This window comes from Ochotona princeps, chromosome 1, assembly GCF_030435755.1.
Source record: "Ochotona princeps isolate mOchPri1 chromosome 1, mOchPri1.hap1, whole genome shotgun sequence".
Taxonomy (NCBI): Eukaryota; Metazoa; Chordata; class Mammalia; order Lagomorpha; family Ochotonidae; genus Ochotona; species Ochotona princeps.
Window position 1 is genome coordinate 135,381,395 of NC_080832.1, and position 22,733 is coordinate 135,404,127.

The following is a 22,733-nucleotide window of genomic DNA, read 5'->3' on the forward strand; positions in this document are numbered from 1 at the left end:
CCATTATCTCCATGGTAGCATTCACTGCTCTGAGATCCTGTAAAAGTCTCCACTTCCCTGATTTCTTTTTAATCACAAAAATAGGTGTATTCCAAGGTGAAGTGGAAGGGACAATATGTCCAGCAGCTAGCTGTTCTTGAACTATTTCCTTAACGGCGGCTATTTTTTCTGTAGAAAGGGGCCATTGGTCAATCCAAACGGGTTGAGAACTTTTCCATGTAATCTTCTGTGGAGTAACCTCAGCCGCCATCACAATGGCCCCTAGGGAAAATGCCCTAGCCCTTTCTTTATCCTTCTTATGTTCCACGGAGATAGGTTGAGTAATTCCTTGCAGCTTTCTTCCTATACCTTTTCCAGGAATGTAGCCGTACCTCTCCATCTGCTGCATAGCTAATTCCTGACCAGATACTAATACTGCTCCCATTTGTTGCAAAACATCTCTCCCCCACAAATTAACTGGCAGACCTGGTACTACATAGGGGGTAACATGGCCACCATTTCCTTCCTTATCCCTCCAGGCTAGAGGCCTGGAGCTAGCAAGGGGGCTTTGGGTAATCCCCAAACCTTGTAAAGTGGTCATGGTGGGTGTAACAGGCCAACCTGGGGGCCAATATTTCTGTGAAATAAGAGTGGTGTCGGCACCAGTGTCTAGAAGCCCAGTAAATTTCTTTCCTTCTATACTCAACTCCAAAGTAGGGCGGCTTGCCATATCAGCGACCCAATAAACAGAGGCTTCACCACTGGAACCAAACCCTGCTTTCTTCTGTCCAAGCCTGCAAGCACTATCTGACTTCACTGTGGGGAGCAGCACTAACTGTGCTATTCGTGCCCCTTGGGGCAACACTGCAACCCCAGCATGAACACTGGCTAAAACTTTAATTTCCCCTGTATAGTCTGCATCAATCACTCCTGGGGTAATATGAACTCCTTTCAAGGCTGTGCTGCTACATCCCAGCAGAAGCCCTACAGTGTCAGGGGGTAGTGGTCCATAAACTCCTGTAGGAATAGCCTGTACCCCCATTTGGGGTGTCAATACTATGTAGGAGGTGGTATGGAGGTCCCATCCTCCACTGCCTGTGCTCCCTCGGGCAAGGTCATGAATGACCTTTGTCCCTGAGGAACAAACTGAATCGCTGCCCCGTACATTGGTGCTTGCGGGGCCCGGAGCTGGCCCCTGCTCCCGTTTCCCGGCACAGATGGCTGCCTGGAGATGACTGTCTTGGACCTGCATTCATTTGCCCAATGTTTCCCACGTTGGCATAGAGGGCAAACTCCTGGGGACTGCCTGTCCATATTAGCAGCCTGTGCACAACCTTGGAGTGGGCAGTTCCGGCGGATATGTCCTAGCCGGCCACATTTAAAACATCCTATTTTTGGGCGAGCTCCTGAGCCCACGGTTTTGCCACCACGCAATGCCTCTGCAATGGCTGCACCCATTATCTGTCCTTCCCCAATGCCTTTACAAAGTTTAAGATACGTGTTAAGGGGCTCACGCTTCCAAGGTCTAATTGCTTCCTGGCACCATTTGTTGGCATTTTCATATGCTAATTGCTTTACAAAAGGCATGGCTTGATCTGCATCACCAAATACCCTATCTGCAGTTACCAGTAGGCGATCTACAAATGCCTGGTAAGGCTCGTCCGGGCCTTGGACAATTTTAGAGAGATGTAAATGTAGCGAGCCCTTAGGTGATAAAGACTTCCAGGCCCTCACTGCAGCAGCAGCGGTCTGTGCATAAACTCCTGGGTCATAATTAATCTGATCCTGTACATTAGCAAAATTCCCCTCTCCTGTCAACATATCATGATTTCTCTCAGGAAAGCCTGCCTGGGTATTCTGCCGTGCTGTGTCAAGGCAAAGCTCAAAGAACTCAGATTTCCACATTAGAAAATCGCCCCCATCCAGAGTAGCCTTACAGAGCTGTTTCCAGTCAGCCGGAGTCAAATTGTTAGGTGCTAAGGCTTCAATCATGGAAACAGTAAAGGGGGCCGATGGACCATATGTGGCAACAGCGTCCCTCAGACTCTTTATGTCCTTAAAGGACAGTGCCAGGTGCTGTCTGATTCTCTGCCCCTGCTGATTCTCTACCTCAACTACTGGGAAGGTAAAGCGCCTAGCAAGGGTAGCTGCCTCAGGGTCTCCCTGCTCCTGTGCTTGCTTTACCGCACGTTCCACAGCTGAAAGAGAAGTTGAAAGCGGGGGTCCAGCACAAGCCCTAACAGTGCATCCACTCTGCTCCTGCCTCAACTGAAGGGAGAGGCGCTGAAGTTGCTCCTGTAAACCTTTTACAACTGTGCTCAGACATGATGGCGCCAATGGCTCAGGCGGCGCAGAGAGCTCTGTGCCTGTCCAAGAGGGACTTTTGCTTGGCACATGCTCTATAGGTGGAGGATCCTCAGCAAACTCACTTCCATCCTTTTCCTTCTCAGCCTCCTCAGAAGAGGACCGCGAATCTCCCTCACGCACTTTCTCCAGACCTTGTCTTGTCTGGGGTTCCTTCTCCTTATTTACCCTGGTTTGTAGCTGTCTCCTACTTTTAACAGACAATTTCTTACGGCGGGCTTCCACCACTGCTTGACGGGATGACCAAGCAATATTTAGCAAGCGCCAGAGAAAAAAGATGACTACAATGAAAGCAAACCATGGGAATACGTCGCAGACAGTTTCAAAAAAACTCTGCGAGGCCTTAAGCTTAGTGTCGGTGCCTAGTGACTGGAGCAGATCTCGGATTCCCTTAATTACCTGCATTTTAGAGAGTTCTTGCCCCATGATAAATTTTACTTATGCCCCTGCAAAAATTATAAAACCTGCCTCTAGATTTCCGGGGTCCCTCAGATTGTCCCTCGTGCCCCAAGACGGGGAGAAGGTCTGGGGATGAAATTAATTATGCCCCTCTAGAGTTAAATCCTAAACTTGCCTCCGGATTTCCGGGGTCCCTCAGATTGTCCCTCGTGCCCCTGAACGGGGAGAAGGTCTGGGGATGAGATTAATTTGCCCCTCCAGAGTTCCAGGGGTCCCTCAGATTGTCCCTCGTGCCCTAGCACAGGGAGAGGGTCTGGGGATTAAATCAGTTATGCCCCTGCAGAATTCCCAAATTCCAAATTCTTAATTCAAAATTCCTAATTCCTTAATTCCTTACCTTTGTAGTTCCAGGGGTCCCTCGGACGTCCTTTGCGCTGTGCCATGCCCCACGTTACGGCGCCATTTGTCGCGGCTAGCTGAGCCGGCGTAGTAGGCACGGCGAATGTCCGAGCGAAAAGCACCGACACACGGAGACCATGATGGTGTTACAAGTGCTGGGAGCCGACTCTCTCCGAGCCGTCCCTCTCCGAGCCGTCCCTCCACAAGCCTCTTTATTACCATATTATCTCCTCTTTCCCCCAAGCCCATCAACAGGACAATAGGACACCAATGAGTCTGCAAAGGCTAGGTGCTACTGCCTTAGGCCCGATTCCTGAGTGCTCAGCTTAAGGAATGTAAATCAGCTCCACAGCCCACAACAAGCCCTCAGGACAGCTGATGGTATGTGAAGTTCATGAGGCAGGTGGAGTTGTTTTGGCAGTGGCGCTGCTGCTTCAAGCAGTTGCCATTCACCACCACACTCCCTTCCCTAGGTGTCATATCCACTTTCAGACATATGTGCTGCCAGAGCACTTGGTTTCCATGGCAGCGGGAAATGGCTTGGGCACTGAACTTGTCGTTGGCTGTGAAGTTTTTAGCGCCTTGAGTGAGGAGCTCCATGTTCGTTTTGTGTGGGTGCTGAAGCTACTTGATTCCATCCCACTGGGCTCAATGGGCATGAGACCGGAAATGACCTACCAGGGTTTCCTAGATAGCTGCCAGGACAGCTGATGGTATGTGAAGTTCATGAGGCAAGTGGAGTTGTTTTGGCACTGGAAGAGCTGTGCTGCTTCTTCGGGCAGTTGTCATTCACCAGCACACTCCCTTCCCTAGGCTTCATATCCACTTTCAGACATATGTGCTGCCAGAGCACTTGGTTTCCATGGCAGCGGGAAATGGCTTGGGCACTGAACTTGTCTTTGCCCATGGTGTTTTTAGAGCCTTGAGTGAGGAGCTCCATGTTCGTTTTGTGTGGGTGCTCAAGCTGCTTGATTCCATGGCACTGGGCTCAATGGGCATGGGACCGGAAGTGACCCAACAGGGTTTCCTAGAGAGCTGCCAGGACAGCTGATGGTATGTCAAGTTCATGAGGTAGGTGGAGTTGTTTCGACAGTGGAAGAGCTGTGCTGCTGCTTCGGGCAGTTGCCATTCACCAACACACTCCCTTCCCTAGGTGTCATATCCACTTTCAGACATATGTGCTGCCAGAGCACTTGGTTTCCATGGCAGCGGGAAATGGCTTGGGCACTGAACTTGTCTTTGGCTGTGGAGAATTTAGCGCCTTGAGTGATGAGCTCCATGTTCGTTTTGTGTGGGTGTTGAAGCTGCTTGATTCCATCCCACTGGGCTCAATGGGCATGGGACCGGAAGTGACCCAACAGTGTTTCCTAGATAGCTGCCAGGACAGCTGATGGTATGTGAAGTTCATGAGGCAGGTGGAGTTGTTTTGGCAGTGGAAGAGCTGTGCTGCAGCTTCGGGCAGTTGCCATTCACCAGCACACTCCCTTCCCTAGGTGTCATATCCACTTTCAGACATATGTGCTGCCAGAGCACTTGGTTTCCATGGCAGCGGGAAATGGCTTGGGCACTGAACTTGTCTTTATCTGTGGAGTTTTTAGCGCCTTGAGTGAGGAGCTCCATGTTCGTTTTCTGTGGATGCTGAAGCTGCTTGATTCCATCCCACTGGGCTCAATGGGCATGGGACCGGAAGTGACCCAACAGGGTTTCCTAGATAGCTGCCAGGACAGCTGATGGTATGTGAAGTTCATGAGGCAGGTGGAGTTGTTTTGGCAGTGGCGCTGCTGCTTCAAGCAGTTGCCATTCACCACCACACTCCCTTCCCTAGGTGTCATATCCACTTTCAGACATATGTGCTGCCAGAGCACTTGGTTTCCATGGCAGCGGGAAATGGCTTGGGCACTGAACTTGTCTTTGGCCGTGGAGTTTTGAGCGCCTTGAGTGAGGAGCTCCATGTTCGTTTTGTGTGGGTGCTGAAGCTACTTGATTCCATCCCACTGGGCTCAATGGGCATGGGACCAGAAGTGACCCAACAGGGTTTTCTAGATAGCTGCCAGGACAGCTGATGGTATGTGAAGTTCAAGAGGCAAGTGGAGCTGTTTTGGCACTGGAAGAGCTGTGCTGCTGCTTCGGGCAGTTGCCATTCACCACCACACTCCCTTCCCTAGGCTTCATATCCACTTTCAGACATATGTGCTGCCAGAGCACTTGGTTTCCATGGCAGCGGGAAATGGCTTGGGCACTGAACTTGTCTTTGCCCATGGTGTTTTTAGAGCCTTGAGTGAGGAGCTCCATGTTCGTTTTGTGTGGGTGCTGAAGCTGCTTGATTCCATCCCACTGGGCTCACTGGGCATGGGACCGGAAGTGACCCAACAGGGTTTCCTAGAGAGCTGCCAGGACAGCTGATGGTATGTCAAGTTCATGAGGCAGGTGGAGTTGTTTTGGCAGTGGAAGAGCTGTGCTGCTGCTTCGGGCAGTTGCCATTCACCAACACACTCCCTTCCCTAGGTGTCATATCCACTTTCAGACATATGTGCTGCCAGAGCACTTGGTTTCCATGGCAGCGGGAAATGGCTTGGGCACTGAACTTGTCTTTGGCTGTGGAGATTTTAGCGCCTTGAGTGAGGAGTTCCATGTTCGTTTTGTGTGGGTGTTGAAGCTGCTTGATTCCATCGCAATGGGCTCAATGGGCATGGGACCAGAAGTGACCCAACAGGGTTTCCTAGATAGCTGCCAGGACAGCTGTTGGTATGTGAAGTTCATGAGGCAGGTGGAGTTGTTTTGGTAGAGGAAGAGCTGTGCTGCTGCTTAGGGCAGTTGCCATTCACCAACAGACTCCCTTCCCTAGGTGTCATATCCACTTTCAGACATATGTGCTGCCAGAGCACTTGGTTTCCATGGCAGCGGGAAATGGCTTGGGCACTGAACTTGTCTTTGGCTGCGACGTTTTGAGCACCTTGAGTGAGGAGCTCCATGTTCGTTTTGTGTGGGTGCTGAAGCTGCTTGATTCCATCCCACTGGGCTCAATGGGCATGGGACCGGAAGTGACCCAACAGGGTTTCCTAGATAGCTGCCAGGACAGCTGATGGTATGTGAAGTTCATGAGGCAGGTGGAGTTGCTTTGGCACTGGAAGAGCTGTGGTGGTGCTTCGGGCAGTTGCCATTCACCAACACACTCCCTTCCCTAGGTTTCCTATGTACTTTCAGACATATGTGCTGCCAGAGCACTTGGTTTCCATGGCAGCGGGAAATGGCTTGGGCACTGAACTTTTCTTTGTCCGAGGAGTTTTTAGCGCCTTGAGTGAGGAGCTCCATGTTCGTTTTGTGTGGGTGCTGAAGCTGCTTGATTCCATCCCACTGGGCTCAATGGGCATGGGACCCGAAGTGACCCAACAGGGTTTCCTAGATAGCTGCCAGGACAGCTGATGGTATGTGAAGTTCATGAGGTAGGTGGAGTTGTTTTGGCACTGGAAGAGCTGTGCTGCTGCTTCGGGCAGTTGCCATTCACCAGCATACTCCCTTCCCTAGGTGTCATATCCACTTTCAGACATATGTGCTGCCAGAGGACTTGGTTTCCATGGCAGCGGGAAATGGCTTGGGCACTGAATTTGTCTTTGGCTGTGATGTTTTGAGCACCTTGAGTGAGGAGCTCCATGTTAGATTTGTGTGGGTGCTGAAGCTGCTTGATTCCATCCCACTGGGCTCAATGGGCATGGGACCGGAAGTGACCCAACAGGGTTTCCTAGATAGCTGCCAGGACAGCTGATGGTATGTGAAGTTCATGAGGCAGGTGGAGTTGTTTTGGCACTGGAAGAGCTGTGCTGCTGCTTCGGGCAGTTGCCATTCACCAACACACTCCCTTCCCTAGGTGTCATATCCACATTCAGACATATGTGCTGCCAGAGCACTTGGTTTCCATGGCAGCGGGAAATGGCTTGGGCACTGAACTTGTCTTTATCTATGGAGTTTTTAGCGCCTTGAGTGAGGAGCTCCATGTTCGTTTTCTGTGGATGCTGAAGCTGCTTGATTCCATCCCACTGGGCTCAATGGGCATGGGACCGGAAGTGACCCAACAGGGTTTCCTAGATAGCTGCCAGGACAGCTGATGGTATGTGAAGTTCATGAGGCAGGTGGAGTTGTTTTGGCAGTGGCGCTGCTGCTTCAAGCAGTTGCCATTCACCACCACACTCCCTTCCCTAGGTGTCATATCCACTTTCAGACATATGTGCTGCCAAAGCACTTGGTTTCCATGGCAGCGGGAAATGGCTTGGGCACTGAACTTGTCTTTTTCCCATGGAGTTTTGAGTGCCTTGAGTGAGGAGCTCCATGTTCGTTTTGTGTGGGTGCTGAAGCTACTTGATTCCATCCCACTGGGCTCAATGGGCATGGGACCGGAAATGACCCAACAGGGTTTTCTAGATAGCTGCCAGGACAGCTGATGGTATGTGAAGTTCAAGAGGCAAGTGGAGCTGTTTTGGCAGTGGAAGAGCTGCGCTGCTTCTTCTGGCATTTGCCATTCACCAGCACACTCCCTTCCCTAGGTGTCATATCCACTTTCAGACATATGTGCTGCTAGAGCACTTGGTTTCCATGGCAGCGGGAAATGGCTTGGGCACTGAACTTGTCTTTGCCCATGGTGTTTTTAGAGCCTTGAGTGAGGAGCTCCATGTTCGTTTTGTGTGGGTGCTCAAGCTGCTTGATTCCATCCCACTGGGCTCAATGGGCATGGGACCTGAAGTGACCCAACAGGGTTTCCTAGAGAGCTGCCAGGACAGCTGATGGTATGTGAAGTTCATGAGGCAGGTGGAGTTGTTTTGGCAGTGGAAGAGCTGTGCTGCTGCTTCGGGCAGTTGCCATTCACCAACACACTCCCTTCCCTAGGTGTCATATCCACTTTCAGACATATGTGCTGCCAGAGCACTTGGTTTCCATGGCAGCGGGAAATGGCTTGGGCACTGAACTTGTCTTTGGCTGTGGAGATTTTAGCGCCTTGAGTGAGGAGCTCCATGTTCGTTTTGTGTGGGTGTTGAAGCTGCTTGATTCCATCCCACTGGGCTCTATGGGCATGGGACCCGAAGTGACCCAACAGGGTTTCCTAGATAGCTGCCAGGACAGCTGTTGGTATGTGAAGTTCATGAGGCAGGTGGAGTTGTTTTGGTAGTGGAAGAGCTGTGCTGCTGCTTCAAGCAGTTGCCATTCACCAACACACTCCCTTCCCTAGGTGTCATATCCACTTTCAGACATATGTGCTGCCAGAGCACTTGGTTTCCATGGCAGCGGGAAATGGCTTGGGCACTGAACTTGTCTTTGGCTGCGACGTTTTGAGCACCTTGAGTGAGGAGCTCCATGTTAGATTTGTGTGGGTGCTGAAGCTGCTTGATTCCATCCCACTGGGCTCAATGGGCATGGGACCGGAAGTGACCCAACAGGGTTTCCTAGATAGCTGCCAGGACAGCTGATGGTATGTGAAGTTCATGAGGCAGGTGGAGTTGTTTTGGCACTGGAAGAGCTGTGCTGCTGCTTCGGGCAGTTGCCATTCACCAGCACACTCCCTTCCCTAGGTTTCCTATCCACTTTCAGACATATGTGCTGCCAGAGCACTTGATTTCCATGGCACCGGGAAATGGCTTGGGCACTGAACTTGTCTTTGGCCGTGGAGATTTTACCGGATTGAGTGAGGAGCTCCATGTTCGTTTTGTGTGGGTGCTGAAGCTGCTTGATTCCATCCCACTGGGCTCAATGGGCATGGGACCAGAAGTGACCCAACAGGGTTTCCTAGATAGCTGCCAGGACAGCTGATGGTATGTGAAGTTCATGAGGCAGGTGGAGTTGTTTTGACACTGGAAGAGCTGTGCTGCTGCTTCGGGCAGTTGCCATTCACCACCACACTCCCTTCCCTAGGTGTCATATCCACTTTCAGACATATGTGCTGCCAGAGCACTTGGTTTCCATGGCAGCGGAAAATGGCTTGGGCACTGAACTTGTCTTTGGCAGTGGAGTTTTGAGCGCCTTGAGTGAGGGGCTCCATGTTAGATTTGTGTGGGTGCTGAAGCTGCTTGATTCCATCCCACTGGGCTCAATGGGCATGGGACCGGAAGTGACCCAACAGGGTTTCCTAGATAGCTGCCAGGACAGCTGATGGTATGTGAAGTTTATGAGGCAGGTGGAGTTGTTTTGGTAGTGGAAGAGCTGTGCTGCTGCTTCGGGCAGTTGCCATTCACCAGCACACTCCCTTCCCTCCGTGTCATATCCACTTTCAGACATATGTGCTGCCAGAGCACTTGGTTTCCATGGCAGCGGGAAATGGCTTGGGCACTGAACTTGTCTTTGGCCGAGGAGTTTTGAATGCCTTGAGTGAGGAACTCCATGTTCGTTTTGTGTGGGTGCTGAAGCTGCTTGATTCCATCCCACTGGGCTCAATGGGCATGGGACCGGAAGTGACCCAACAGGGTTTCCTAGATAGCTGCCAGGACAGCTGATGGTATGTGAAGTTCATGAGGCAGGTGGAGTTGTTTTGGCACTGGAAGAGCTGTGCTGCTGCTTTGGGCAGTTGCCATTCACCACCACACTCCCTTCCCTTTGTGTCATATCCACTTTCAGACATATGTGCTGCCAGAGCACTTGGTTTCCATGGCAGCGGGAAATGGCTTGGGCACTGAACCTGTCTTTCACCATTTTGTTTTTAGCGGCTTGAGTGAGGAGCTCCATGTTCGTTTTGTGTGGGTGCTGAAGCTGCTTGATTCCATCCCCCTGGGCTCAATGGGCATGGGAGCGGAAGTGACCCAACACTGTTTCCTAGATAGCTGCCAGGACAGCTGATGGTATGTGAAGTTTATGAGGCAGGTGGAGTTGTTTTGGCAGTGGAAGAGCTGTGCTGCTGCTTCGGGCAGTTGCCATTCACCAGCACACTCCCTTCCCTAAGTGTCATATCCACTTTCAGACATATGTGCTGCCAGAGCACTTGGTTTCCATGGCAGCGGGAAATGGCTTGGGCACTGAACTTGTCTTTGTCCGAGGAGTTTTGAGTGCCTTGAGTGAGGAGCTCCATGTTCGTTTTGTGTGGGTGCTGAAGCTGCTTGATTCCATCCCACTGGGCTCAATGGGCCTGGGACCGGAAGTGACCCAACAGGGTTTCCTAGATAGCTGCCAGGACAGCTGATGGTATGTGAAGTTCATGAGGCAGGTGGAGTTGTTTTGGCAGTGGAAGAGCTGTGCTGCTGCTTCGGGCAGTTGCCATTCACCACCACACTCCCTTCCCTAGGTGTCATATCCACTTTCAGACATATGTGCTGCCAGAGCACTTGGTTTCCATGGCAGCGGGAAATGGCTTGGGCACTCAACTTGTTTTCGTTCGAGGAGTTTTCAGTGCTTTGAGTGAGGAGCTCCATGTTCGTTTTGTGTGGGTGCTGAAGCTGCTTGATTCCATCCCACTGGGCTCAATGGGCATGGGACCGGAAGTGACCCAACAGGGTTTCCTAGATAGCTGCCAGGACAGCTGATGGTATGTGAAGTTCATGAGGCAGGTGGAGTTGTTTTGGCACTGGAAGAAATGTGCTGCTGCTTTGGGCAGTTGCCATTCACCACCACACTCCCTTCCCTATGTGTCATATCCACTTTCAGACATATGTGCTGCCAGAGCACTTGGTTTCCATGGCAGCGGGAAATGGCTTGGGCACTGAACTTGTCTTTCACCATTTTGTTTTTAGCGCCTTGAGTGAGGACCTCCATGTTAGATTTGTGTGGGTGCTGAAGCTGCTTGATTCCATCCCACTGGGCTCAATGGGCATGGGACCGGAAGTGACCCAACAGGGTTTCCTAGATAGCTGCCAGGACAGCTGATGGTATGTGAAGTTCATGAGGCATGTGGAGTTGTTTTGGCACTGGAAGAGCTGTGCTGCTGCTTCGGGCAGTTGCCATTCACCACCACACTCCTTTCCCTAGGTGTCATATCCACTTTCAGACATATGTGCTGTCAGAGCACTTGGTTTCCATGGCAGCGGGAAATGGCTTGGGTACTGAACTTGTCTTTGGCCGTGGCGTTTTGAGCGCCTTGAGTGAGGAGCTCCATGTTCGTTTTGTGTGGGTGCTGAAGCTGCTTGATTCCATCCCACTGGGCTCAATGGGCCTGGGACCGGAAGTGAGCCAACAGGGTTTCCTAGATAGCTGCCAGGACAGCTGATGGTATGTGAAGTTCATGAGGCAGGTGGAGTTGTTTTGGTAGTGGAAGAGCTGTGCTGCTGCTTCGGGCAGTTGCCATTCACCAACACACTCCCTTCCCTGGTTGTCATATCCACGTTTAGACATATGTGCTGCCAGAGCACTTGGTTTCCATGGCAGCGGAAAATGGCTTGGGCACTGAACTTGTCTTTTTTCCATTAAGTTTTGAGTGCCTTGAGTGAGGAGCTCCATGTTCGTTTTGTGTGGTTGCTCAAGCTGCTTGATTCCATCCCCCTGGTTCAATGGGCATGGGACCGGAAGTGAGCCAACAGGGTTTCCTAGATAGCTGCCAGGACAGCTGATGGTATGTGAAGTTCATGAGGCAGGTGGAGTTGTTTTGGTAGTGGAAGAGCTGTGCTGCTGCTTCGGGCAGTTGCCATTCACCAGCACACTCCCTTCCCTATGTGTCATATCCACTTTCAGACATATGTGCTGCCAGAGCACTTGGTTTCCATGGCAGCGGGAAATGGCTTGGGCATTGAACTTGTCTTTCGCCGTGTAGTTTTGAGCGCCTTGAGTGAGGAGCTCCATGTTCGTTTTGTGTGGGTGCTGAAGCTGCTTGATTCCATCCCACTGGGCTCAATGGGCATGGGACCGGAAGTGACCCAACAGGGTTTCCTAGATAGCTGCCAGGACAGCTGATGGTATGTGAAGTTCATAAGGCATGTGGAGTTGTTTTGGCAGTGGAAGAGCTGTGCTGCTGCTTTGGGCAGTTGCCATTCACCACCACACTCCCTTCCCTAGGTGTCATATCCACTTTCTGACATATGTGCTGCCAGAGCACTTGGTTTCCATGGCAGCGGAAAATGGCTTGGGCACTCAACTTGTTTTTGTTCGAGGAGTTTTCAGTGCTTTGAGTGAGGAGCTCCATGTTCGTTTTGTGTGTGTGCTGAAGCTGCTTGATTCCATCCCACTGGGCTCAATGGGCATGGGACCGGAAGTGACCCAACAGGGTTTCCTAGATAGCTGCCAGGACAGCTGATGGTATGTGAAGTTCATAAGGCAGGTGGAGTTGTTTTGGCAGTGGAAGAGCTGTGCTGCTGCTTCGGGCAGTTGCCATTCACCACCACACTCCCTTCCCTAGGTGTCATATCCACTTTCAGACATATGTGCTGCCAGAGCACTTGGTTTCCATGGCAGCGGGAAATGTCTTCGGCACTGAACTTCTCTTTGGCTGTGGAATTTTGAGTGCCTTGAGTGAGGAGCTCCATGTTCGTTTTGTGTGGATGCTGAAGCTGCTTGATTCCATCCCCCTGGGCTCAATGGGCATGGGAGCGGAAGTGAGCCAACAGGGTTTCCTAGATAGCTGCCAGGACAGCTGATGGTATGTGAAGTTCATGAGGCAGGTGGAGTTGTTTTGGTAGTGGAAGAGATGTGCTGCTGCTTCGGGCAGTTGCCATTCACCACCACACTCCCTTCCCTAGGTGTCATATCCACTTTCAGACATATGTGCTGCCAGAGCACTTGGTTTCCATGGCAGCAGGAAATGGCTTGGGCACTGAACTTGTCTTTGGCCGTGGAGTTTTTAGCGCCTTGAGTGAGGAGCTCCATGTTAGTATTGTGTGGGTGCTGAAGCTGCTTGATTCCATCCCACTGGGCTCAACGGGCATGGGACCGGAAGTGACCCAACAGGGTTTCCTAGATAGCTGCCAGGACAGCTGATGGTATGTGAAGTTCATGAGGCAGGTGGAGTTGTTTTGGCACTGGAAGAACTGTGCTGCTGCTTTGGGCAGTTGCCATTCACCACCACACTCCCTTCCCTAGGTGTCATATCCACTTTCAGACATATGTGCTGCCAGAGCACTTGGTTTCCATGGCAGCGGGAAATGGCTTGGGCACTGAACTTGTCTTTCACCATTTTGTTTTTAGCGCCTTGAGTGAGGACCTCCATGTTAGATTTGTGTGGGTGCTGAAGCTGCTTGATTCCATCCCACTGGGCTCAATGGGCATGGGACCGGAAGTGACCCAACAGGGTTTCCTAGATAGCTGCCAGGACAGCTGATGGTATGTGAAGTTCATGAGGCAGGTGGAGTTGTTTTGGTAGTGGAAGAGCTGTGCTGCTGCTTCGGGCAGTTGCCATTCACCAACACACTCCCTTCCCTAGGTGTCATATCCACTTTCAGACATATGTGCTGCCAGAGCACTTGGTTTCCATGGCAGCGGGAAATGGCTTGGGCACTGAACTTGTCTTTGGCCGTGGAGTTTTTAGCGCCTTGAGTAAGGAGCTCCAGGTTAGTATTGTGTGGGTGCTGAAGCTGCTTGATTCCATCCCACTGGGCTCAACGGGCATGGGACCGGAAGTGACCCAACAGGGTTTCCTAGATAGCTGCCAGGACAGCTGATGGTATGTGAAGTTCATGAGGCAGGTGGAGTTGTTTTGGCACTGGAAAAACTGTGCTGCTGCTTTGGGCAGTTGCCATTCACCACCACACTCCCTTCCCTATGTGTCATATCCACTTTCAGACATATGTGCTGCCAGAGCACTTGGTTTCCATGGCAGCGGGAAATGGCTTGGGCACTGAACTTGTCTTTCACCATTTTGTTTTTAGCGCCTTGAGTGAGGAGCTCCATGTTCGTTTTGTGTGGGTGCTGAAGCTGCTTGATTCCATCCCACTGGGCTCAATGGGCATGGGACCGGAAGTGACCCAACAGGGTTTCCTAGATAGCTGCCAGGACAGCTGATGGTATGTGAAGTTCATGAGGCAGGTGGAGTTGTTTTGGCAGTGGAAGAGCTGTGCTGCTGCTTAGGGCAGTTGACATTCACCAGCACGCTCCCTTCCCTAGGTGTCATATCCACTTTCAGACATATGTGCTGCCAGAGCACTTGGTTTCCATGGCAGCGGAAAATGGCTTGGGTATTGATCTTGTCTTTGTTCGAGGAGTTTTGAGTGCCTTGATTGAGGAGCTCCATGTTCGTTTTGTGTGGGTGCTGAAGCTGCTTGATTCCATCCCACTGGGCTCCATGGGCATGGGACCGGCAGTGAGCCAACAGGGTTGCCTAGATAGCTGCCAGGACAGCTGATGGTATGTGAAGTTCATGAGGCAGGTGGAGTTGTTTTGGTACTGGAAGAGCTATGCGGCTTCTTCGGGCAGTTGCCATTCACCACCACACTCCCTTCCCTAGGTGTCATATCCACTTTCAGACATATGTGGTGCCAGAGCACTTGATTTCCATGGCAGCGGGAAATGGCTTGGGCACTGAACTTGTATTGGCCGAGGAGTTTTTAGCGCCTTGAGTGAGGAGCTCCATGTTCGTTTTGTGTGGGTGCTGAAGCTGCTTGATTCCATCCCACTGGGCTCAATGGGCATGGGACCGGAAGTGACCCAACAGGGTTTCCTAGATAGCTGCCAGGACAGCTGATGGTATGTGAAGTTCATAAGGCATGTGGAGTTGTTTTGGCAGTGGAAGAGCTGTGCTGCTGCTTTGGGCAGTTGCCATTCACCAGCACACTCCCTTCCCTAGGTGTCATATCCACTTTCTGACATATGTGCTGCCAGAGCACTTGGTTTCCATGGCAGCGGAAAATGGTTTGGGCACTGAACTTGTCATTGTCCGAGGAGTTTTGAGTGCTTTGAGTGAGGAGCTCCATGTTCGTTTTGTGTGGGTGCTGAAGCTGCTTGTTTCCATCTCCCTGGGCTCACTGGGCATGGGACCGGAAGTGAGCCAACAGGGTTTCCTAGATAGCTGCAAGGACAGCTGATGGTATGTGAAGTTCATGAGGCAGGTGGAGTTGTTTTGGCACTGGAAGAGCTATGCGGCTGCTTTGGGCAGTTGCCATTCATCACCACACTCCCTTCCCTAGGTGTCATATCCACTTTCAGACATATGTGCTGCCAGAGCACTTGGTTTCCATGGCAGCGGGAAATGGCTTGGGCACTGAACTTGTCTTTGGCCGTGGAGTTTTGAGCGCCTTGAGTGAGGAGCTCCATGTTCGTTTTGTGTGGGTGCTGAAGCTGCTTGATTCCATCCCACTGGGCTCAATGGGCCTGGGACCGGAAGTGAGCCAACAGGGTTTCCTAGATAGCTGCCAGGACAGCTGATGGTATGTGAAGTTCATGAGGCAGGTGTTGTTTTGGCACTGGAAGAGCTATGCGGCTGCTTCGGGCAGTTGCCATTCACCACCACACTCCCTTCCCATGGTGTCATATCCACTTTCAGACATATGTGCTGCCAGAGCACTTGGTTTCCATGGCAGCGGGAAATGGCTTGGGCACTAACTTGTCTTTGGCAGTGGAGTTTTTAGCGCCTTGAGTGAGGAGCTCCATGTTCGTTTTGTGTGGGTGCTGAAGCTGCTTGATTCCATCCCCCTGGGCTCAATGGGCATGGGACCCGAAGTGACCCAACAGGGTTTCCTAGATAGCTGCCAGGACAGCTGATGGTATGTGAAGACATGAGGCATGTGGAGGTGTTTTGGCACTGGAAGAGCTGTGCTGCTGCTTTGGGCAGTTGCCATTGACCAGCACACTCCCTTCCCTAGGTGTCATATCCACTTTCTGACATATGTGCTGCCAGAGCACTTGGTTTCCATGGCAGCGGAAAATGGTTTGGGCACTGAACTTATCATTGTCCGAGGAGTTTTGAGTGCTTTGAGTGAGGAGCTCCATGTTCGTTTTGTGTGGGTGCTGAAGCTGCTTGATTCCATCTCCCTGGGCTCAATGGGCATGGGACCCGAAGTGACCCAACAGGGTTTCCTAGATAGCTGCCAGGACAGCTGATGGTATGTGAAGACATGAGGCATGTGGAGGTGTTTTGGCAGTGGAAGAGCTGTGCTGATGCTTAGGGCAGTTGACATTCACCAGCACACTCCCTTCCCTAGGTGTCATATCCACTTTCAGACATATGTGCTGCCAGAGCACTTGATTTCCATGGCAGCGGGAAATGGTTTGGGCACTGAACTTGTCTTTGGCTGAGAGTTTTGATCGCCTTGAGTGAGAAGCTCCATGTTCGTTTTGTGTAGGTGCTGAAGCTGCTTGATTTCATCCCACTGGGCTCAATGGGCATGGGACCGGAAGTGACCCAACAAGGTGTTCAAAATACCTGCCAGGACAGCTGATGGTATATGAAGTTCATGAGGCAGGTGGAGTTGTTTTGGCACTGGAAGAGCTGTGCTGCTGCTTCGGGCAGTTGCCATTCACCACCACACTCCCTTCCCTAGGTGTCATATCCACTTTCAGACATGTGCTGCCAGAGCACTTGGTTTCCATGGCAGCGGGAAATGGCTTGGGCACTGAACTTGTCTTTCGCTGCGGAAGTTTTGAGCGCCTTGAGTGAGGAGCTCCATGTTCGTTTTATGTGGGTGCTCAAGCTGCTTGATTCCATCCCACTGGGCTCAATGGGCATGGGACCGGAAGTGACCCAACAGGGTTTCCTAGATAGCTGAGAGGACAGCTGATGGTATGTGAAGTTCATGAGGCTGGTGGAGTTGTTTTGGCAGTGGAAAAGCTGTGCTGCTGCTTCGGGCAGTTGCCATTCACCAACACACTCCCTTCCCTAGGTGTCATATCCACTTTCAGACATATGTGCTGCCAGAGCACTTGGTTTCCATGGCAGCGGGAAATGGCTTGGGCACTGAACTTCTCTTTGGCTGTGGAGTTTTGAGCGCCTTGAGTGAGGAGCTCCATGTTCGTTTTCTGTGGGTGGTTAAGATGCTTGATCTGGGCTCAATGGTCATGGGACCGGAAGTGACCCAACAGGGTTTCCTAGATATCTACCAGGACGGCTGATGGTATGTGAAGTTCATGATGCAGGTGGAGTTGTTTTTGCACTGGAAGAGCTGTGCTGCTGCTTCGGGCAGTTGCCATTCACCACCACACTCCCTTCCCTAGGTGTCATATCCACTTTCAGACACATGCGCTTCCAGAGCACTTGGTTTCCATGGCAGTGGGAAATGGCTTGGGAACTGAACTTGTCTTTGGCTGTGGAGTTTTGAGCGCCTTGAGTGAGGAGCTCCATGTTAGTTTTGTTTGTGAACAAGCTGCTTGATCGGGGCTCAATGGGCATGGGACCGCAAGTGACCCAATAGGTTTCCTAGATAGCTGCCAAGACAGCTGATGGTATGTGAAGTTCATGAGGCAGGTGGAGTTGTTTTGGCACTGGAAGAGCTGTGCTGCTGCTTCGGGCAGTTGCCATTCACCACCACACTCCCTTCCCTAGGTGTCATACCACTTTCAGACGTATGTGCTGCCAGAGCACTTAGTTTCCATGGCAGCGGAAAATGGCTTGGGCACTGAACTTGTCTTTGGCCATGGAGTTTGGAGCGCCTTGAGTGAGGAGCTCCATGTTCGTTTTGTTTGGGTGCTGAAGCTGATTGATTCCATCCCACTGGGCTCAATGGGCATGGGACCGGAAGTGACACAACAGGGTTTCCTAGATAGCTGCCAGGACAGCTGATGGTATGTGAAGTTCATGAGGCAGGTGGAGTTGTTTTGGCAGTGGAAGAGCTGTGGTGCTGCTTCGGGCAGTTGCCATTCACCAGCACACTCCCTTCCCTGGGTGTCATATCCTCTTTCAGACATATGTGCTGCCAGAGCACTTGGTTTCCATGGCAGCGGGAAATGGCTTGGGCTCTGAACTTGTCTTTGGCCGTGAAGTTTGGAGCGCCTTGAGTGAGCAGCTCCATGTTAGTTTTGTGTGGGTGCTCAAGCTACTTGATTTCATCCCACTGGGCTCAATGGGCATGGGACCGGAAGTGAACCAACAAGGTTTCCAACATACCTGCCAGGACAGCTGATAGTATATGAAGTTCATGAGGCAGGTGGAGTTGTTTTGGCACTGGAAGAGCTGTGCTGCAGGTTTTGACAGTTGCCATTCACCACCACACTCCCTTCCCTTGGTGTCATATCCACTTTCAGACGTATGTGTTGCCAGAGCACTTGGTTTCCATGGCAGCAGGAAATGGTTTGGGCACTGAACTTGTCTTTGGCTGCGGAAGTTTTGAGCGCCTTGAGTGAGGAGCTCCATGTTCGTTTTGTGTGGGTGCTGAAGCTGCTTGATTCCATCCCACTGGGCTCAATGGGCGTGGGACCGGAAGTGAGCCAACAGGGTTTCCTAGATAGCTGCCAGGACAGCTGATGGTATGTGAAGTTCATGAGGCAGGTGGAGTTGTTTTGGCTGTGGAAGAGCTGTGCTGCTGCTTCGGGCAGTTGCCATTCACCACCACACTCCCTTCCCTAGGTGTCATATCCACTTTCAGACATATGTGCTGCCAGAGCACTTGGTTTCCATGGCAGCGGGAAATGGCTTGGGCACTGAACTTGTCTTTGGCTGCGGAAGTTTTGATCGCCTTCAGTGAGGACCTCCATGTTAGATTTGTGTGGGTACTGAAGCTGCTTGATTCCATCCCACAGGCCTCATTGGGCATGGGACCGGAAGTGACGCAACAGGGTTTCCTAGATAGCTGCCAGGACAGCTGATGGTATGTGAAGTTCATGAGGCAGGTGGAGTTGTTTTGGCACTGGAAGAGCTGTGCTGCTGCTTCGGGCAGTTGCCATTCACCAACAAACTCCCTTCCCTAGGTGTCATATCCACTTTCAGACATATGTGCTGCCAGAGCACTTGGTTTCCATGGCAGTGGGAAATGGCTTCGGCACTGAACTTGTCTTTGGCCGTGGAGTTTTGAGCACCTTCAGTGAGGACCTCCATGTTAGATTTGTGTGGGTGCTGAAGCTGCTTGATTCCATCCCACTGGGCTCAATTGGTATGGTACCGTAAGTGACCCAACAGGGTTTCCTAGATAGCTGCCAGGACAGCTGATGGTATGTGAAGTTCATGAGGCAGGTGGAGTTGTTTTGGCACTGGAAGAGCTGTGCTGCAGGTTTTGGCAGTTGCCATTCACCACCACACTCCCTTCCCTAGGTGTCATATCCACTTTCAGACACATGCGCTTCCAGAGCACTTGGTTTCCATGGCAGTGGGAAATGGCTTGGGCACTGAACTTGTCTTTGGCTGTGGAGTTTTGAGTGCCTTGAGTGAGGAGCTCCATGTTAGTTTTGTTTGTGGACAAGCTGCTTGATCTGGGCTCAATGGGCATGGGACCGGAAGTGACCCAAGAGGTTTCCTAGATAGCTGCAAAGACAGCTGATGGTATGTGAAGTTCATGAGGCAGGTGGAGTTGTTTTGGCAGTGGAAGAGCTGTGCTGCTGCTTCGGCCAGTTGCCATTCACCAGCACACTCCCTTCCCTAGGTGTCATATCCACTTTCAGACATATGTGCTGCCAGAGCACTTGGTTTCCATGGCAGCGGGAAATGGCTTGGGCACTGAATTCGTCTTTGGCCGTGGAGTTTTGATCGCCTTCAGTGAGGACCTCCATGTTAGATTTGTGTGGGTACTGAAGCTGCTTGATTCCATCACACAGGCCTCATTGGGCATGGGACCGGAAGTGATGCATCAGGGTTTCCTAGATAGCTGCCAGGACAGCTGATGGTATGTGAAGTTCATGAGGCAGGTGGAGTTGTTTTGGTAGTGGAAGAGCTGTGCTGCTGCTTCGGGCAGTTGCCATTCACCAACACACTCCCTTCCCTAGGTGTCATATCCACTTTCAGACATATGTGCTGCCAGAGCACTTGGTTTCCATGGCAGTGGGAAATGGCTTGGGCACTGAACTTGTCTTTGGCCGTGGAGTTTTGAGCACCTTCAGTGAGGACCTCCATGTTAGATTTGTGTGGGTGCTGAAGCTGCTTGATTTCATCCCACTGGGCTCAATGGGCATGGGACCGGAAGTGACCCAACAGGGTTTCCTAGATAGCTGCCAGGACAGCTGATGGTATGTGAAGTTCATGAGGCAGGTGGAGTTGTTTTGGCACTGGAAGAGCTGTGCTGCTGCTTCGGGCAGTTGTCATTCACCAGCACACTCCCTTCCCTAGGTGTCATATCCACTTTCAGACATATGTGCTGCCAGAGCACTTGGTTTCCATGGCAGCAGGAAATGGCTTGGGCACTGAACTTGTCTTTGGCGTGAACTTTGGAGCGCCTTGAGTGAGGAGCTCCATGTTAGTTTTGTGTGTGTGCTCAAGCTGCTTGATTCCATCCCACTGGGCTCAATGGGCATGGGACCGGAAGTGACCCAACAGGGTTTCCTAGATAGCTGCCAAAACAGCTGATGGTATGTGAAGTTCATGAGGCTTGTGGAGTTCTTTTTGCACTGGAAGAGCTGTGCTGCTGCTTCAGGCAGCTGCCATTCACCAACAAACTCCCTTCCCTAGGTGTCATATCCACTTTCAGACACATGCGCTGCCAGAGCACTTGGTTTCCATGGCAGCGGGAAATGGCTTGGGCACTGAACTTGTCTTTGGCTGTGGAGTTTTTAGCGCCTTGAGTGAGGAGCTCCATGTTCGTTTTGTGTGGGTGGTTAAGATGCTTGATCTGGACTCAATGGGCATGGGACCGGTAGTGACCCAACAGGGTTTCCAAGATAGCTGTCAAGACAGCTGATGGTATGTGAAGTTTATGAGGCAGGTGGAGTTCTTTATCACTGGAAGAGCTGTGCTGCTTCGGGCAGTTGCCATTCACCAGCACACTCCCTTCCCTAGGTGTCATATCCACTTTCAGACATATGTGATGCCAGAGCACTTGGTTTCCTTGGCAGCGGGAAATGGCTTCGGCACTGAACTTGTCTTTGGCCATGGAGTTTTGAGCGCCTTGAGTGAGGAGCTCCATGTTCGTTTTGTGTGGGTGCTGAAGCTGCTTGATTCCATCCCACTGGGCTCAATGGGCATGGGACCGGAAGTGACCCAACAGGGTTTCCTAGATAGCTGAGAGGACAGCTGATGGTATGTGAAGTTCATGAGGCAGGTGGAGTTGTTTTGGCACTGGAAGAGCTGTGCTGCTGCTTCGGGCAGTTGCCATTCACCACCACACTCCCTTCCCTAGGTGTCATATCCACTTTCAGACATATGTGCTGCCAGAGCACTTGGTTTCCATGGCAGCGGGAAATGGCTTGGGCACTGAACTTAAATTTAGCTGTGGAGTTTTTACGCCTTGAGTGAGGACCTCCATGTTAGATTTGTGTGGGTGCTGAAGCTGCTTGATTCCATCCCACTGAGCTCAATGGGCATGGGACCGGAAGTGACCCAACAGGGTTTCCTAGATAGCTGCCAGGACAGCTGATGGTATGTGAAGTTCATGAGGCAGGTGGAGTTGTTTTTGCACTGGAAGAGCTGTGCTGCTCCTTCAGGCAGCTGCCATTCACCAACAAACTCCCTTCCCTAGGTGTCATATCCACTTTCAGACACATGCGCTGCCAGAGCACTTGGTTTCCATGGCAGCAGGAAATGGCTTGGGCACTGAACTTGTCTTTGGCTGTGGAGTTTTGAGCGCCTTGAGTGAGGAGCTCCATGTTAGTTTTCTGTAGATGGTCAAGCTGCTTGATCTGGGCTCAATGTGCATGGGACCGGAAGTGACCCAACAGGGTTTCCAAGATAGCTGCCAAGACAGCTGATGGTATGTGAAGTTTATGAGGCAGGTGGAGTTCTTTGGCACTGGAAGAGCTGTGCTGCTGGTTCGGGCAGTTGCCATTCACCAGCACACTCCCTTCCCTAGGTGTCATATCCACTTTCAGACATATGTGATGCCAGAGCACTTGGTTTCCTTGGCAGCGGGAAATGGCTTGCGCACTGAACTTGTCTTTTGCTGTGGAGTTTTGAGCGCCTTGAGTGAGGAGCTCCATGTTCGTTTTGTGTGGGTGCTGAAGCTGCTTGATTCCATCCCCCTGTGCTCAATGGCTATGGGACCGGAAGTGACCCAACAGGGTTTCCTAGATAGCTGCCAGGACAGCTGATGGTATGTGAAGTTCATGAGGCCTGTGGAGTTGTTTTTGCACTGGAAGAGCTGTGCTGCTGCTTCAGGCAGCTGCCATTCACCAACAAACTCCCTTCCCTAGGTGTCATATCCACTTTCAGACACATGCGCTGCCAGAGCACTTGGTTTCCATGGCAGCGGGAAATTGCTTGGGCACTTAACTTGTCTTTGGCTGTGGACTTTTGAGCGCATTGAGTGAGGAGCTCCATTTTAGATTTGTGTGGGTGGTCAAGCTGCTTGATTCCATCCCACTGGGCTCAATGGGCATGGGACCGGAAGTGACCCAACAGGGTTTCCTAGATAGCTGCCAAAACAGCTGATGGTATGTGAAGTTCATGAGGCTTGTGGAGTTCTTTTTGCACTGGAAGAGCTGTGCTGCTGCTTCAGGCAGCTGCCATTCACCAACAAACTCCCTTCCCTAGGTGTCATATCCACTTTCAGACACATGCGCTGCCAGAGCACTTGGTTTCCATGGCAGCGGGAAATGGCTTGGGCACTGAACTTGTCTTTGGCTGTGGAGTTTTTAGCGCCTTGAGTGAGGAGCTCCATGTTCGTTTTGTGTGGGTGGTTAAGATGCTTGAT